Source organism: Nothobranchius furzeri, chromosome 11 (assembly GCF_043380555.1).
Source record: "Nothobranchius furzeri strain GRZ-AD chromosome 11, NfurGRZ-RIMD1, whole genome shotgun sequence".
Taxonomy (NCBI): Eukaryota; Metazoa; Chordata; class Actinopteri; order Cyprinodontiformes; family Nothobranchiidae; genus Nothobranchius; species Nothobranchius furzeri.
The window spans coordinates 1,314,906-1,332,894 of NC_091751.1; the positions used below are offsets into that span (position 1 = coordinate 1,314,906).

At 44.9% G+C, this 17,989-nt stretch overlaps 1 protein-coding gene across 1 annotated transcript in view; it reads left to right on the plus strand.

Annotated features, from left to right (window-relative positions):
* Positions 1-6,201: 6,201 nt before the first annotated feature.
* The window catches only part of LOC107395861 (CMP-N-acetylneuraminate-beta-galactosamide-alpha-2,3-sialyltransferase 1), a 183,454-nt gene continuing 171,666 nt past the window's right edge, over positions 6,202-17,989 (plus strand). The window contains exon 1 of the mRNA XM_070556171.1: positions 6,202-6,426. The gene's annotated coding sequence lies outside the window, so the exon portion shown is untranslated. The remainder of the gene's footprint in view (positions 6,427-17,989) is intronic.

The window sequence follows — 17,989 nt, forward strand, 5'->3', positions numbered from 1 at the left end:
ATCTATCTATCTATCTATCTATCTATCTATCTATCTATCTATCATAAATTGAGAGCTTTACCTTTTGACCCGCCTCCCTCTTCATCCACAACTTGCCAGATATGTTAATTACTGAAGACAACGCCCTGATCCTTTTTTTCTTCTCCTTCTTCTTCTCAAGAACAGCTCCTCTACTTAAAGCACAAACTCAATCCAAATCCAGATTGTTCCACTTTCTAGGTGTTAAAAGTGAGTTTTCCTTTCCACTGTTGCTGCATGCTTGCTTAGCATGAGGATTGCTGTAAAGACCATAAGGTCATTTGGCCAAACAGTCTGACAGTGCTGCCCAACATTATAGCTCACTAGCAAAATCAAATATCTTTCCCCAAACTCTTCGTCCATGCTTCAAAAGCAGATTCCTTTCCCATATAAAAGGTCAGTACAGTCAAAATAGCACAGATCCTTCTCAATTGCCTTGGCACATGTGCATTCATCTAGTGCTTTTGTCAAAATAACCTGGATGGTTTAGCACAACACCATGGATCCCCTGCAAAAGCTCATCTCTCTCCCAAAAGAGTTGATCCATGTGTCAAAACTAAATATCCTTCCCATATAAATAGTCAATGCCCCCAGAATGCGTTATACCTTTGGCATTGTTTAAGCACTGCAAGTCACAATGCTCAGACGTTGTGTCACTGAGGCACAGGTCTAGCAACAGAATACCACTATGAATAAAACCAATAGATTTCACAGTAAAATCGGCCTCCAATTAACCACTCATACTCAAGGAAACGGTAAACATTTTCATTCGTACAAAGAAATGTTAACATTAGAGAAAAGAAAACATATACAGGATTCTGCAAATGTGAACAGTTATAAACACAAACAAAAACAACTCTAGCCTACCATACTGTAAATAAGGTTTCAGAACTATAGTACAGTAATATTTTCAGTGGTCGCCATTGTCACCCTCTCTTTCCTGGCCACCATCCTCATCCTCCTGGCCATCGACGCGCTGCTCTCTGTCAGGCCATAAATTCTCATCCACATCGCAACAGATATTTTCTCGTGCGATGCAGCGAGGGAAGAAACGGCGTGAATGTCTCAACCATCCCCTACATTGGTCCCCTGTGATGTCCTCACATGCAGCATCCATTGCATGCAGCAGGGCCCTCTGGTCTTGAGCCTGATGCTCAGACACCCTCCACCTCCAAGCTGAAAAAAACTCCTCAATTGGACTTAGGAAATGAGAGTAAGGTGGAAGAAACTCCATCAGCATCCGGGGATGGGTGCTGAACCAGGTTCTGATGCGTGGGCCGCGGTGGAAGTTCACATTATCCCACACAATGACATAATGTGGTAGCTGAGGTCCTTCTACACCTCTCTCATTTTCTGGGATCAGATCAGTATAAAGGGGGTCCAAAAAATTGAGGAGCTTTTGTGTATCGTAGGGCCCTAAACTGGGAATGTGTGTGGCCACACCTCTTTCTGATATAGCGGCACACATTGTTATATTTGCCCCTCACTGCCCTGGGACATCCACAGTGGCTCGGTGGCCAATGATGTTACGGCCACGCCTTCGACCTTTGGCCCGGTTGAAGCCAGCTTCATCAACGAACACTAGGATGTGAGGGCTGTCGTTGCCTTCTAATGCCATTATTCTCTACAGTAGAATAGAAATGAATCTAATCAGTCAAGTAGAGACAGATACTGCAGGGAGGATCTGAATTACTGTACAAACAGGGAGCGGGACACTGACGACAATTTCTAGGCAAAATGCTCTAGTCACCCAAAGCTGCATTCTGAAGGTGAAAAGGATACCGCACAACAAGAAAACAGTGGTAACCATGTCTTCCTGTAATAGTGTTACAGTGATAGACAACCAGTAGTTGACTTACATGCACATACTGGTACCACAGCCCTTTCACTCTGTCAGAGTTTCTCTCAAATGGTACCCTGTAAATCTGTGTCATGGTCATCTGATGTTCCGGTCTATTGTGGAGATGCTGACAGAGTTCGTATTTTGGAACATTACATTGTCTAGCAGGATTGCATCACGAATCTGTCTCAGTGTGATGGCATTATTTGCAATGACCATGTTGCATATTTCTCGTTCTTGTTGTTCATTTAGAAGTTTTCTTCTGCCACCCACTTGAGGCTGTCGTCCAATCCTAGACATACAAGGTCAAAGGTCAACACTGTACATTTGTTACAAAACGAGTTACCACTGTAATTGTACTGCTGTCCTATGGTACTAGAAGTGTGATGCACTGCACAGTGACTGGAATACTATTCACAGTATTTTCTCCATTTTTCTGTCTTTGTCATTTTTATAGTATCATATAACATCACAGGACGATATTACAGTACACTAGGCCTACACACACACCAACACTGAATAGTTCAATAGCATAGTTCTGTACCTGTTTTCCCTGCGAGAGGTTTGGATGATGGAGGAGACTGTAGACCGAGCCACATTAGGCTGCACTCGGCGACCTGCCTCTGCCATTGTGAGGCTATGGTTTATAACGCGGTCAATAAGGGTGGCCCGGATTTCATCTGGGACATCATGGTGCCTCTGTGATCCTCGGCCTCTTCCCCCTATTCCTTCACGCATTCTCACTCCTCCTCTTCCTCTTCTTCTTCCTCCTCTTCCTCGAGCAGGAAGTTGCTGTTGTACTTGGCGAGGTGCTTCCATGTTCACTCTGCAAATGAAACTGGCCCCGGGCCAAGCTCTGTCTATCTACTTTTGGCAGCAGTCATGATCATAGACAACACCTGTCAGGTATCTGAACAACCTGTTTGATTGGTCATCTGAGATGTGGGAGGCTGCTCCTTCGTTAGTTCTAATTTCACCTGATTGATTGACAAGTACTGTCATAACTTTATTAAATGCTCCAAGATATTCTTTCATGGTATTATACCTTTGATTAATTTTGACAGTTGAACAGACAATTGTGCAGGGCCGGCTCTGGGTAATTTGGTGCCCAAGGCGAGAGTGCCCATTTGCCCCCCCCCCCCCCCCCCCCAAACCCAAGTCCACACATTGGAAAAAGCAACTCCACAGTTATTCCTTGGTTACTAATTTTTTATTTTAAATATTCACACAGCAACTCTATAAAGTCAATAGCCTGAAGAATAAATGTAAGCTTGGAAGATAAGTAACCTGAGAATATTACAATAACCAACAACTCAAAATGTTGAGCAAATGTCAGTGGGGGGGGGGGGGGGTGCAAAATCAAAAGCAGCATTAAACTGTGCAATCAAAAGCAAAACTCAAATATCAAAGTGTCATCATAAAGAAAGTTCTACTTTCCATTTTGTTCAACTGCTGTGGCCAGTCAGCAGGATCCATGGGGCCAGCAGCTCACACATGTTCACACACATCTGTTGAAGCTGATGATGGCGTCTCTTCAGGCTGTTGGAGTGGAGCACTGAGTCTGCTGGTGTTGGGTTCTTCTTCTGTGAGAAAATAAACACTCACACACACACACACACACACACACACACACACACACACACACACACACACACACACACACACACACACACACACACACACACACAAAGCAACTTAACCCTCTGAAGCATGAATTAAGAACAGCGCCACTTTCACATTCAATATTCCTCGATCATGTGCAGTGATGCTTTTCACTATTTTTAATGTTACTGGACTTTTTATTTTATTGATCTTTTTTAATCTGTTCTATGAAAACATGAATAAAATTATCAAAAACAGGTGGAAGTGAGCGCATCCATGGGGAATATTTGAAAAAACTTATGTCTCACTCTCAGTTTCTCTTCAGCATCAGATAAATGTAGAACATGAGGAAGAAGAACCGGTGATCTGAGGCACTCTGAGGTTTTCATTTATTAAACAAGGAAACACCGACGCGTTTCGGTACGACCTTCTTCAGGGCATAAACCTTTATACCTTGAAGATGACTCACTATGTCACAAAAACTAACGTCCATCCTTTTTTACAAACTTACAGCCTAATAACATCTTAAGGAGACAATTTCAGATGTGTTCAGATTATTTATTATTCTCAGTGCTAAATCAATGCTGCACTGATTGTGCCAAAAACACGTGTCTGGTGTGGATTTAAATGAATTAATTTAGCTTATCGATATATGTGATAAGCCGTTTAATTTGAAAAAGCCCGTTTCTACTGCTGATTACAAATAGCCTAACAAGTAACTTACTCACCTGGTTCTAGATGCTGAGACTGTAGCCCAGTGCTGCGTGATGCCTGGATGAAGACGCTGCAGCGTAAACAAGAAAGAGACGCCATAAGATGTCATGCTGGGTTTAGGGAGTTCTCACTCCCCGCCGGGCCCGGCGGCAGCTGGGGAGTCCCCGCCACGGCCGCGGCGGTGCCGCCCGCCTGATGTGTCGGACAAAGTTGAAAATTTGCTACACCCACACCTAACGTTCTTCTGATATGAAAATATTATATTCATATTGTATGCGTACTTAAAACTTGAAACAACGTTCATAAAAGGCTGCAATCAAGCTCCAAAAACCAGTAAACAATCTTACATTCTTCATCATCACAGTGAGACTCAACATTGTCTCACTGCATCTGGACACGACGATTCAAAAGTAAAATAATTGGTTAAAGTTACAGATACTGTATTGTGTGTGTAAACAGCTAGCGAGGGTCCGTCCGTGGACCGTGCGTGGCAGGAGAGGCAGTTAGCTACAACGCTAACGCAAAAAGTTCCTTTGCAAACTTATAAAGTCTACATACCTCTGCTTTGGGCCCGTTTTTATTCTTCTTCCTTCCTTCGCTTTCGGAATGCTGATCCCGATGGCTTAGGCGTTCTTTTCCTCGTAAAATATCAAACGTTTAAACGCGACGACAACAGGATGTCCTTCTACAGCGCTACCCACACAAGTGATCTACGGCAACCTGGCAACCTTAACGGTCAAATGCATCGGAGCGGTGGCTCAAGCGGGAGCTCGAAATGCAGCCAGATCGTTAGAATTTAAATATTGATGTTTTAATTTCATGTCATTTCAAAGGGGAATTTTGAGTATGTAGAGTGTGCGTTTCATATTACAAACATGAATTTAATGAACTTTTATTTTATTTTATTTTTTATTTTATTTTGCGCCCTATCCATTAGATGGCGCCCCAGGCGGCCGTCTGTGTCGCCTGTCGACAAAGCCGGCCCTGCAATTGTGCATATGATGACTTACACAATGAAACCATGCTGATGTGTTGTGGAGTGAGTGACCATTTCACTGACAAATCAACTAATCAGTTTAGATCGGCAAGATCTATTTATTTGGGAAATGTGCTAAATGTGGGCTCATTGTGCTAACTGTAGCTACTTGTACATAATCATTTGAAAAGAAGCACAGAGTCACTTGAGACATGTACTAAAGCATTTGCGATTTGATTAAACCAGTGAAAACTGACATTCTGTTGTGAACAATTGCAAGGTGGTTTGGAGATTTGTCCATGTTATTTTGTGAATGTCGTCTCGGTTTCAGGAAATGAGCCAAACCAATCGAGAAAAACTGTAATGAACTGAACTGTATTGAATGTTTACTTTGTGAAGCGCCTCGAGACACCGCGCCATATAAATAAACTTCAGTTGAATTTTATTGAAACTCAGTTAGTTAGAATATGATGCAACAGATAATTTATTTCATTGATTCAATTCAAAAGGTTAAATTAATTCATGAGACAGACTCGTTACATGCAAAGCCAGATATTTCACCCTGTATTTGTTATAATTGAGATGATTATGGCTTATAGCTTATGGAAATCCCACATTCAAAATCTTACAATTAGAATATTGTGAAAAGGTTCAATCTCATCAGCTAATTGACCCAAAACAACTGCAAGGGGTTCCTGAGCCTTAGATGGTCTCTCAGTCTAATGTGAATTAATGAAATATGTGAACTTTTGCACTTTTTTCCCGAGTTTCACCCGCAGACCCATGATTACCGTGGAGGAGAGTGGAAAACTATTTAAAAATAAAAACGTAAGAGTATTAAACACACGGTTTCCTAACTGCCCTCAAGCTCACTGTGACTGGACTAAAGGAATTAATTACAGTAAAACATAAATGGGATTGGTTATATAGCACTAAACGTTCAGATCAATAAATAAATATTAAGTAGACAAACGAATGTAATCCCGTGTGTGTGCGCGCGCGCGTAGTGGTGGTGGGAGGGGGGCGCTGAGGGGCGTGTGTCCCCGCATGGTCAGTGTTCAGTAGAGAATCCGCATCTCTGACTGACAGGGCTCTGCCTCTCTCTCCTGGAGGGAGACACGGGAGGAGGGCTGTCCGAACTTCCGGCCGGTGCGAGGTCCCCGCAGGCTCGGATTTCTGTCCAAGGATGCTGGAAGCTGCGGCTCGGAGCGTTTGGTGACGCGTGCGCTCATCCACATCTAGCGGGACTTCATCCGCACCTCCGGACCGGCTCTGGGTCAGTACCAGAACAATAACGCATGTTGTGATTATTTCTGCTGTCGCCTTCTGTGCTGATTTAAGCCTTTAAGCTCGGCACCTTAAACCGAGAGGTGCGCAGGCAGGATTAAAGTCTTAGAGCTGCTGATCAGGTGTTGGACTGTAAACTTTCCTCATCGTGAATCCTGCACCTGCATCCTGGAAGCCTTTGCTCTTCTAGGTTTACTGGTTGCATTTATGTCGCAACAGGTTCATCGTGTTTTATTATCACCTATAATAAACCCATCCTTCCTCTTTATTTCATAGTAGAGTGAAGCATTTCATCATGAGACCTTGTTTTTATCTTAAATGTTAAAAGGTTAACTTCTGAAATCTCAAGTGTTTTCATGCTACATACTTTATTAAACCATGGTTTTATAAGGGTAAAAACATATGCAATATTCCTCCTAATGCATCATTTCCTGTTGCATTTATGCCTTAAAAAGCAGATTCACTGAGAAACCCTATTTTATTTGTCATTTGTGACTAAATGTCAGTCGTTCCTGTTTCTAGACCGTTTTTCAGGGCGCTGATGCACCCCTTAGTTGAGTCCCAGTACCCCTAAAGACACAGCCCTAACCCAGCACCCAGCTCCACTGAACGGTGATCAGAGTGCTCAGCACCCCTAAAGCCTCTGGTGAAAGTACCACCAAACGGCTGCAAAACGTACTTTGCAGCAACTAGCCACCATTAAAGTGGACGGTGTCCTTCCAACCAGCAGCAAGGTGTAACTTTTGGACGAGTCCCAGAAACGAAGGGACGTTATAATTACGTCTGATTCTATTTTCTTCGTGCTACACTACCAAAACTTGTCAAACTCCGCAGTTTAGATCAGGCTAGACAGGAAGTCAAACACGAAAGCAGTGTAAAACATCTGAAAACTTTCAAAATAAAGGTCGTGCTGATGTCAACGGAATAGAAAATGAAACCTAACCCTTTCTTTGTGTGGACTCCTGAAATCACATGTGGTTGTTGCAACTCTCCTGTGATGTTGTGACTTTGCGGGACCAGCAGCACGGACTGCTTTCGCTCCCGTTTTGCATCTCAAACGTACCTGGTTGGAAGGGAGCTCGTAGGTAAAACGCCACTACGTTACATGCTGCGTTCACGTCAGGTGAAAAGGAGGCTTTAGTCTCTGGTCCTACAATCAAGAGTCCCTCGTTGAGTTTCTTGTGCATGCTGACCGTGAAGATAGTCATCTACACCTCTAATCCCTGCAGTAGCAAAGAAAATATGCAGGAAACGCCCAGGTTAGAGAAAGCCACAGAGATCTGTTGATGCTGATTTCTCATCCAGGAGAGAGCAGAGCGCATCACAACTAGGAGAAGCTAACCGTTAGCATTAGCATCCACATGGCAGAACTCATTTGGGCTTGTGCTATTTGTAGAGATAAAACATCGAGATTGCAGAGTAAACGGTGGCAGTGGAAGAGTCTTGTTACTATTGGATTATCTGAAGCAAGATGTCCATAATCGTAAATAATCCTGCCATTTTCTGCCAACGTTTGCATTACTCCATGTTTATTCTGCGCAAGAAACTGAAGGTGCGGTGTGAGAGTCTGTGAAGGCAGTCAGATGCGTGTGCCCTGCCCCCACTCTTCCAGCCAACGTTTACTTCCTGAAACAGGAGCGCCAGAGCTTTTTTTCCACAGAGAGAGAGAGAGAGAGAGAGAGAGGGAGAGAGAGAGAGAGAGAGAGAGAGAGAGAGAGAGAGAGAGACTGAGCCTAATAATCTAATAAATCAGTTTTGTGTTTCTTGAACGTTCATTATTGTGTTTCACCGTCAGCAGTAGCTATGTTGTCAGCAAACTACATTTTTATGAGCTCACGGTTGAATAAAGATCCTTTCTGTTGTGCCTGTTGTATGAAAACTCCATTTTTCTGTGAAGTTGTCTGCAGCTCACTGCTTAAGTTTCACGCGAAACCTTTCTAAATACTGAGCCGGTGGAATACATTAGCCATGCCCGTTCCTCATGGTGTCTCCCATCTGATTGGGTAGTGTGACCTTGGGCGACTGTGCTGCAGTATTTAGTGAGATGGGTGGAGGAGATCGAGATAGGGTGCTTCGTTGGCGTTTAATATTTAAAACAAAATCACAGCTGGAAGTTTCTCTTTTCCATAATTACTAGTGATTAACCTAAACTACGGACAACAGGGAGACTAGTTGGAAGGCATTGTGATCCCGGCATAATGGAAGATCTCCTTTCTACGGTGGCATACGGGAGAAGAACCGCGTCACGGTGTAGCATGGCAAGTCTCACCCGCTGCCAGCCAGATAGAGACAAGGTCTGATGAAACTGCTCTTGCGGTGATTCTGCTGTGTTCCACTTCAAAGCACGCCACGCTGAACAGAGAGCGTTCTACGCAAACGCCCAACAGCTCATTCGAAGTTTGTGTGAGTTTCTCCAACAACACAACTTCCTGTTTTAAGATCTTCCCTGCAAGGTATTCTTTAGTCTTCAGCTGCCTCGGTGTGAAGGCTGAGTTAAGTCAGCGCCGGCTTTGCTGTGATCAGTTATTCAGCTCTCAGCCCCAGACGTGAGCAGAGGAGTCCCCGCGGCTCACCGCAGAACCAATCAGCTGCTTTAAGTACACAGCTTTACAACGCGGTCTGGGGCCAAGGCAGCGGCAGCGGCAGCGGCAGCGGCAGAGAATAGGTTTCCAACACTTGAGGGGGTTTGCAAGTATCTGCAGCTTGTCACAGGTCCAAGCACATTTCACTAATGGTTTGTGTCCTGAGTGTGGGCCTGTTGGCTTGGTGGCACACTTTCCTTTTTTCTTCAAAGTATTCCCCTTGGACATCACCCTGGTTTTTTGATCCGCCTTCCATTCCTACTTAACAGTGTTGGCTGTTTCCCAAATAACACCTCAGCACCGCTCTACTTCTCCCCCAGCAAGCACGAGCAGACTCTGCACTCACTAGCGACTGCACGGCTGATTCCCACCGGTAAGCCCGTACAGAACAACCTCTCGGTCTGTTTCTGCTGCATTTTCCCCGTGTGGGACGTTATCTCAGATGATTACTAAATGACATTTAAAGTGTCTTCCTCTGCAGCCAAGAATCCTTCTGATTGCTGTTGTAATCTTTCCCCGTGTGAAATCAGCTACGTGGAGACTACGCGTCAGTCATGCAGTTAGGCTCGCCAGATTAACGCTCAGCATTTATCTGCACCAGCTTGTTTGGTAACGCTTATTGGCAGGTGGCTTTGGTGTAACAGAGGAAAGAAGTCTGGAACATAAAAAAGATGTTATGTAAAACCATGCAGCATCACTCGTTTCTTATCACAACATCGTTCAGATGTGATAGGATTCTTGTGTTTGTAGGTGGATGAGAATGTCCTTCAGTGGCATCATTTCATTTTCAGTTTGAGAGGATGGTCAGAAACTGTTCCTTAGCTGTCTTTAGAGTTTTAGAGTCTCACCAGATCGCCTTGAGTGGGAGTGTGGATCTCTTTTTCCATGCTTTCATCATTGCAATGTTTCTTCTTCTACTGATTCTTCTCATTTTTGTCTTCCTGACAGTTCTGCAGCATCTGTGACCTTGTCAGGAAAAATGCCTTCATTGTGTACTCAAATATGCAACCCCCCCTTAGCCCACAGGGGTTTGCTCAGAACTACTTTTTTGGAGTATTTTTCTTCTGTCCTCTTATGGGTCTACCTTCCATCCGCAAAAGGAGAAAAATAATTTTGTCAGCGTGCTCGACATGCATCCTTTCAGTGAGTTTATGTAAAGGAAGGGCTAATTGTTATGCCTCAGAGGTCCATTGTTAATTAGAAGTTATCTCGAGCTGCTCTCAAATGGTCACCGCTCTAATTGGCAGTCAAAGCTGTGCGCCACCTGGCTGGGCCTTAAACTCGCCAGGTGCTCCTGGCAAACGCTTGGGCATCGTGTGGACATGGCCTCTTAAAGAAGAGATGGAGCTAGATGCGAACAAGACAAAAAGTAGAAAAGGAACGAAACAGAAAACAGCAGTACAAGGTTGCTTTACGCTTGCAGCTGAAGAAGCCTTTGAAGTCGGTGTGGGGAAAGGTTGTGGTAAATTAGGATAATCTTTTAATGCACGCATTTTCACACCTCACATCTTCTGTTGCAGATTTCTAACACCACACGGGCCGTGAGGTGGCAGTTCGCTAACCTCTGCACGGCCTCTGTTGGTGTATTTATTCGTGTTGTGTTGGGCGAAAAGGAGTGAACCTGAAAACTCCGATAGCTTTCGGGGTTTGTCTGTTTAAGGGTCCTTGGACAAATGATAGCCTATTTGTTGATTTTATTTTTCTACTAAAAGCTATCCTGCTTTTACAGAGCTGTCGTAACAGTGAGCTGGAAGGAGAGATGACCGTGAGTGAGATCCTTTCATCGGTTATCAAGATTTATGTTGTGTTTTCAAAATTCGTAGATCTTCATTAAGCGGCTCTGAATCAAGACAATGACGACCTTTTGTCCTTTCAGGAGGACAGACACATGCAGTGCACATGTGACACAAAGGAATCTCTGATTAAACGTGCCTTGCAACTTCGTTCTCCAGAGGAGAAAAGACCTTTTGTCTATTTCGCATCACAAAGTCAACAACTATGTTTAATCTCATCAGCCCAGCATCTAAAGTTCACACTAATTTTCTGAACTATCAGCCTTTGGTCCTTTGATTCTAATGGAAGTTTTAAAACAGGTTTACACTGATTCCTCTTTTCTTAATGGCTGGAGAACAGACGACACGTTTGTGTTTCTAGCTTTGGTCAAAATGTGTTGGTGAACCCTGATGCAGAGCATGGTGTATAGATCTTTAAAGGAAACGTCCATTGGCACATAAACATTTTAAATCCTCAAATCTAGACAAATCATGGCAGTAGTAAAGGATTTAGCCTTGCAGGTTGGTCTAGCCATGCTCTATTGTAGCCTAAGCAGGTCTACCGTTGGCCAAACACAGCCGTCTGTGTGTGTGGAGAGACGTTGGGCTGACTTATGGTGTTTTGATTTGTACTCTGAACTTGGAAATTCTGACTTCCAAGTAGGAAAAATCAACTGAAACACCTCCCCTCTCAAAGTCGGACCTCCATGTCGGAAAGTTGGACACATTTTAGAACCTGACTTTTGACATCCAAAATGGCAGCTCTCTGGAACAACAACAGTACATTTAGGTTGAAATGTGTTTATTTTGCAAGACACTCTTACAAGAGTGCGTTTACAGTCAATGTTGCATGTAGCACTAGCAACTCTAAGCTGCAGACGAGCGGCATATGTGTTTAGAAGCATTTGTTTTTGTAGAGAGCTGACAAAACAACAGTTTTTAAGGGCGTCGCCGTAGCTGAGTCCCGACTTCTCCGACGAAGGTAATCAGAACACAGCTAACTCGAGTGTAACGTCATTCCCAGTTCCAAGTTAAATTGAATGCACTGTTAGCATCGGAGCTGCAATGGAGCAAAACAAAAAAGGTGGTAGTGATTCAGGACAGTGCTCGTTTGAACCAGCTCTGGTATCAACTTGGGCTTTTGTGTGAAACTTGAGCAAATGCAGGTACTTCTTTATCTACTTTTTGTTGGTGGACTGGTGACTGATTTCCATGGCTATGAATATGTCAAGTTGTTCATTGCTCTGACTGGTCCTGGTGGTGTCATGCACAGACAGTTCGAAAGACAACCGTTGATTCCACCCCCATGCCTGAGCTCTGTCTATGGGTCATGGACAGACTAATTATTATAAGAGGGCTTGCCAAGCTAGTTTATAATAAAAATATGTACTTTTAAACTTTTTATAAAAAACATAGTCTTTCATATGTTGGCAATGGCTATTTTAAAATCTGTTGTGCTCACACCCAGGCTTGTATTTAATCCTCAGCACAGTTTTGTCAATAATAAATCCAAGAAACAAAAATCAGTTTGATGACAGCACATGGTGCACAGAAAACATGTAACAGGCAGGAGAAATTAACGGTCAGGTGAATAAGTTTTTATTAACCAGCTAAGTCTGGCTTCTCCTAATGCTGAACTGCCACCATTTTAATACGAGTTCATTAATTAAACATATGGTAAGAGGGATCTCTGGTCGGTGAGAGAATTTCTCCTTGACTGAATGCAAAAGGTGTTGCTTAATTTGCTCCATGGTCGTACCAGGGATAATGAGCAGAAAAAAAAGTACATAAATGTTGTTTTTATTTTTTAGCTGAGACAAGAACACTTAAAATGTAGGCATTAATGACCAAAGTACACTTACTTGATCAAAATTATACAGTTGGCAAAACATTTGTTTGCATGAGTAGTTTTAAAGGTGCATGATGTAGGAATGCCTCCCCGTGGTCAAATTTAGTTACTGCAGTCCATTTTAAGGACACACGAGTGACTTTCTCACCTGTTTCCATGACAGTTATGGTGTATGGAGCCCAGTGTTTTTACCAGGTTTTGGTAAATTCCTACACTCTTCTCTGTCTTTTAATGCACCATGCCTAAGTCATGTGGCATTGATCACATGATCAAAAGCCTGCACTGGCTTCCTCCCTGCAGACATGTGGGGGAAAGCCAAGTAACAGAGCTGTTGCAGGTCAGTACATAAAAACCAAAGCTTTTTTTATCTTAAATGCATTTGTTTGACACTCACCATGATATTACCTGACTTAGGGTGTTTCTCAGTGCCAAGGAACCTTGCCTTGATGTCTTGGCCCTGCCCCGGTTGCCTAGGAGATACGTCACCGGGAGCCGCCAAGGCGTGTTCCAATTTTCATGTTCTACCGAGGCGTGTGTTCTCCATTTGTTAGCCGTTTAGCTAGCTGAGCGAGGATACACGGGAGGTGTCTTGTAGCCTAGCCTTGGTCAAAAATTACCCAGAATACACCGCAGTATTTTCAAAAGGATGGTGGATCAGAAGTCGGCAGCTACTTTGGGGGCAATTTTCAAATTTAAAAGTAAGTACGCTAATTTCAAATGTTTTTTTTTTTTTCGATCCAAAGAAGTTACCTATTTGTTGGTTAGTTGCTTAGTAGTTGCAGCTTCGGTGGCTAGCGGGTAGTAACTCGCTTATATTTTTAATTTAATAAACATATACACAATTTAAAAAGTTAAAGGCCCAGTGTGTGATATTTTTACCTGTTTACTATCAAATCCCGTGTTTCCAGTTCACAAACGTGTCCTTTTTCACTAACATTTCTCACCAACATCAATTCTAAATATTAATCTCAACATCAAATTATACATTTTTACATACATAAACTGTGGTCGACCCTCCATGGTCATCCACCATCTTAAAATACAGTAGCTAGCTACTAAATAAATAAATAAACATAAACATAGCTATTTAGGGACATACGAGCTCCACATTACCCGTTTGGACTATGACTGTAACCTGAAAGAACCAGCAGAGGGCAGCAGTGCGCCCTGGAAGCCTGGAGTCTGCTAATTCAACTAAGAAGTAGAAAATAATAGCTGCACCGTAGCTGTATTTGTTAGTTTGAATAAAAAAATTAAATCAAAAGGCACATAAAATTTGTCAGTTCGTCATCATGTCCAACACGAGGAAGCCGCATATGTTCAGAACCCCGCCCGCTATTATCTGGACGCCCGCCTCTGGTTAGTGTCTCTGACTCACAAACTCACCTCAAGTTGTTCATCTGTCTTTTCCTAGTACCAGAACTCCCAAACCGGTTCCAACGTGTCCGTTTGAAGGTACTTCTACTCAAGTCTCCTCTCTTCCTGCAGCCTGCCATCTTGCCCAACACGCTCGTCCGCTAGCCAGTGGCAAAATCAGCGTTGTTTACTTTTTCTCCACAACACTTTACTAACGGCGATGTAGTTCTCCCCGTGTTACTGAGACGTTCCCACTCAGAGGGCTTCTTCTCAAACGTTACCTTAGACTTGGGTCTCCTTTTGCTGGTAATACGTGGAGTTTACAGCAGACACAGCGTCTCCCCGGCTCTAGCGATGGCCAACTAGTAGCTCGGTAGCTCGTGACACAGATCTCCACCACGCCAGCCGTGAGCCACGACTGGCTAGTGGATAAGTCAGCATTGTTTGCTTGATGTCCACAGCGTGTCCCCGGCTCACCAACACTCCTTCACCAGTCACAGTTAACGATCAGCCAGTGATCACTCCATATCCATATAAGCTGGTAGCGGCAGCCAGTTTGTTTACATCGAGCGGTGCGCTCCGTGATCCACGTGAAACGAGTGTTGTGGGAAATTATGTCCCCCTGAAATATTCTCTTTCCCTTAGGCAGTCAAGAGCAAATGTTTCCAAATCCACAGAACATATTGTCCATTATGAGGACTAAACTACCTCAAATAAAAGGTGGTTAAACTGAGTGGGATTACGTCCTTTTACATAACTTTCAAAAATGATAAATAATCTTGCTGCAAAAGAGTGAATAAGAATATTTTTACTGTATCTCTTTTTATTGTTTTTAGGATGAAATACAGATAAGAAATCACAAGCATAACATTATTACATTACATTACATCATTTGCCCGTAAAAGTTTATCACAAATGTTGTGAAAATAGCCTGAAGTGTGATCTCCCGACACGGGGGAAAGAATATTTCAGGGGAACACAATTTCTCACAACACCTGACCTCCCGGCTGACGTGACTCCTCCTCCGTGTGTGAATCATGACAGCTTCATTAACAGAACTAGCTTGCTTCCTTCAGGACTGGTAGGTTGATAAACAGTCATAATTATAAATGCTTTTTTAAAAAGGCCGAGTAGCTTGTTTTAAGCTTTGTGTGGGTTGGGCTACACAGGTTTGAAATCCATTATACAGTCAAACTCATGAGTGAGCCACCGTAGCTGCAATACTTTCTCAGAACTGCACGGCGCTAAAGAGTCGCATTTTTTCATCATGATGTCAATGGATTTCACACACGGGGCCTTTAAAGGCTCGTTATATATTCATATTGAAACTAATACGTATAAAGTATAACGTTGTCTCCCGTGTCATGTGATGCAAGTCTGTTCCATTTAACTGTTTTCTTTGACCATGGAAGGACAGTGTCCTTGTAAGCAAGGCACCTGGCCTCGCAAGGCCTTGACATCGAAAAACACCCTTAGACACCGACAACTGTGAGCTGGAGCCTTGAAGGGTCATCATACTCCATACAGAAACAGGAACTGGTGAGTTTTAAGATGAGTGTGTTTGTTTGTGCCATATTAGTGTAACGTCACGAAATGGCCTGATTTTGAGACCCACAGGTCAAGTCCACAGCCAGGTCATTTTGCCCTGGCTACGACTCCAACCGACAATATTTTCCCTCACAGGAGACTGAAAACCTGACGCCCTGAAAGAGATAATAAAATCAAACAATAACATTAAGGTCCCTTTACAGAGGAACTCGTTAAATTAACTCGATTCACAGAAGCAGTGTTGCCAACTGTTTTTGACTGAAAGTAGCTGAAGTTCCCCCCAAAAGTCACTAGATGTCGCCAGATGACGTCAGGTGCTAATTTACATATTGATGACGTCATCGCGCCACATTAGCGTTTGTTTTCCCCAAAGCATCTAATATATATATAATAGGACTAAAAGGGAGGAAAATAAAAACTATGTTATACGATAAAGTTATTAATTAGTATGATTAAAATGGCCCAAATTGCTTTGATATCGTCTCGTCTCGTCTCGTCTTCCTCCGCTTATCCGGGTCCGGGTCGCGGGGGCAGCATCCCAACTAGGGAGCTCCAGGCCGTCCTCTCCCCGGCCTTGTCCACCAGCTCCTCCGGCAGGACCCCAAGGCGTTCCCGGACCAGATTGGAGATGTAACCTCTCCAACGTGTCCTGGGTCGACCCGGGGGCCTTCTGCCGGCAGGACATGCCCGAAACACCTCCCCGGGGAGGCGTCCAGGAGGCATCCTGACTAGATGCCCAAACCACCTCAACTGGCTCCTTTCGATCCGGAGGAGCAGCGGTTCTACTCCGAGTCCCTCCCGAATGTCCGAGCTCCTCACCCTATCTCTAAGGCTGAGCCCGGCCACCCTACGGAGGAAACTCATTTCGGCCGCTTGTATCCGCGATCTTGTTCTTTCGGTCATTACCCAAAGCTCATGACCATAGGTGAGGATTGGGACGTAGATCGACCGGTAAATCGAGAGCCTGGCTTTCTGGCTCAGCTCCCTCTTCCCCACGACAGATCGGCTCAGCGTCCGCATCACTGCAGACGCCGAACCAATCCGCCTGTCGATCTCCCGATCCCTCCTACCCTCACTCGTGAACAAGACCCCGAGATACTTAAACTCCTCCACTTGAGGTAGGACCTCTCCCCCGACCCGGAGGTGGCAAGCCACCCTTTTCCGGTCGAGAACCATGGTCTCAGATTTGGAGCTGCTGATCCTCATCCCAGCCGCTTCACATTCGGCCGCGAACCTACCCAGCAAGAGCTGAAGGTCAGAGCTGGATGAAGCTAGGAGGACCACATCATCCGCAAAAAGCAGAGACGAGATTCTCCTGCCACCAAACTCGACACACTCCACACCACGGCTGCGTCTAGAAATTCTGTCCATAAAAGTGATGAACAGAACCGGTGACAAAGGGCAGCCCTGGCGGAGTCCAACCCTCACTGGGAACAGGTCCGACTTACTACCGGCTATGCGGACCAAACTCACGCTCCTCTGGTAAAGGGACTGAATGGCCCTTAACAGAAAGCCACCCACCCCATACTCCTGGAGCGTCCCCCACAGGGTGCCCCTGGGGACACGGTCATAAGCCTTCTCCAAATCCACAAAGCACATGTGGATTGGTCGGGCAAACTCCCATGCCCCCTCCATCACCCTTGCAAGGGTATAGAGCTGGTCCACAGTTCCACGCCCAGGACGAAAACCACATTGCTCCTCCTCTATCTGAGATTCAACTATCGATCGGACCCTCCTCTCCAGTACCTTGGAGTAGACCTTTCCAGGGAGGCTGAGGAGTGTGATCCCCCTATAGATGGAACACACCCTCAGGTCACCCTTCTTAAAGATGGGGACCACCACCCCGGTCTGCCACTCCCTAGGAACTGCCCCCGATGACCACGCAATGTTGTAGAGACGTGTCAACCATGACAGCCCTACCACATCCATAGCCTTGAGATACCCAGGACGAACCTCATCCGCCCCCGGGGCTCCGCCGCTGTGTAGTTGTTTGACTACCTCAGCAACTTCTGCCCCCGAGATCGGACAGTCCATCCCCAGGCCTCCCAGCTCTGGTTCCTCCTCGGAATGCGCATTGGTGGGATTGAGGAGCTCCTCAAAGTATTCCTTCCACCGTCCGACTATAGCCTCAGTTGACGTCAGCAGCTCCCCATCCCCACTGTAAACAGTGTGAGCGAGTTGCTGCCTTCCTCTCCTGAGGCGCCGGACAGTTTGCCAGAACCTCTTTGGAGCCGATCGATAGTCTTTCTCCATGGCCTCACCAAACTCCTCCCACGCCCGAGATTTTGCCTCGGCAACTGCCACTGCTGCACCCCGCTTGGCTATCCGGTACCTGTCTGCTGCCTCCGGAGACCCACTGACCAGCCACGCCCTGTAGGCCTCCTTCTTCAGCTTGACGGCTCCCCGAACCTCTGGTGTCCACCAGCGGGTACGGGGGTTGCCACC